The sequence below is a fragment of the Arachis duranensis genome, chromosome 3 (assembly GCF_000817695.3).
Source record: "Arachis duranensis cultivar V14167 chromosome 3, aradu.V14167.gnm2.J7QH, whole genome shotgun sequence".
NCBI lineage: Eukaryota > Viridiplantae > Streptophyta > Magnoliopsida > Fabales > Fabaceae > Arachis > Arachis duranensis.
Window position 1 is genome coordinate 49463037 of NC_029774.3, and position 791 is coordinate 49463827.

Genomic DNA, 791 nt, shown 5'->3' on the forward strand with positions numbered 1-791 from the left:
ATACTTGCTAACAATTAATGATTTGATTCAACATTTCAAGTATGTTGCCTTTTCTGTAGAGAAAGGTTTAATGTTTGAATCATATCTTTTCTTGTTAGTCAAGTCATTAATTTTAAAAATCAAATCTTTTTAAATTGTTTTTCAATCATATCTTTTCAATCAAATCTTTTTAAAACCATAACTTTTCAATCATATCTTTTTAATCACATCTTTTTCAAAATAGTTTTCAAATCATATCTTTTTGATTTCTAATTTCAAAGTCTTTTTCAAAATTCACTTTATTACTTTCTCAATCTCAGTTTTCGAAAATCACCAATCAATTTTTCAAAATTTCTTTTAATTAATTCACTTTAATTTTCTAAAATTTCTTTCCCTCTTCTCACATCCTTCTATTTATGGACTAACACTCCTCCTCAATGCACAATTCGAACTCTATCTTTCTAAGTTCGAATTCTTCTACTTCTTCTTTCTATTTTTCTTTTCCTCTGACACCTCAAGGAATCTTTATACTGTGACATAGAGGATTCCATATTTTCTTGTTTTTCTTCTCTTTCATATGAGCAGGAGCAAAGACAAAAGCATTCTTGTTGAAGCTGACCCTGAACATGAAAGGACCTTGAAGCGAAAGCTAAGAGAAGCTAAAGCACAACTCTCTGTAGAGGACCTAACAGAATTCTTCAAAGAAGAAGACATGGCAGCCGAAAACAACAACAATGCCAACAATGCAAGGAAGGTGCTGGGTGACTTTACTGCACCTACTCCCGACTTCTATGGGAGAAGCATCTCTATCC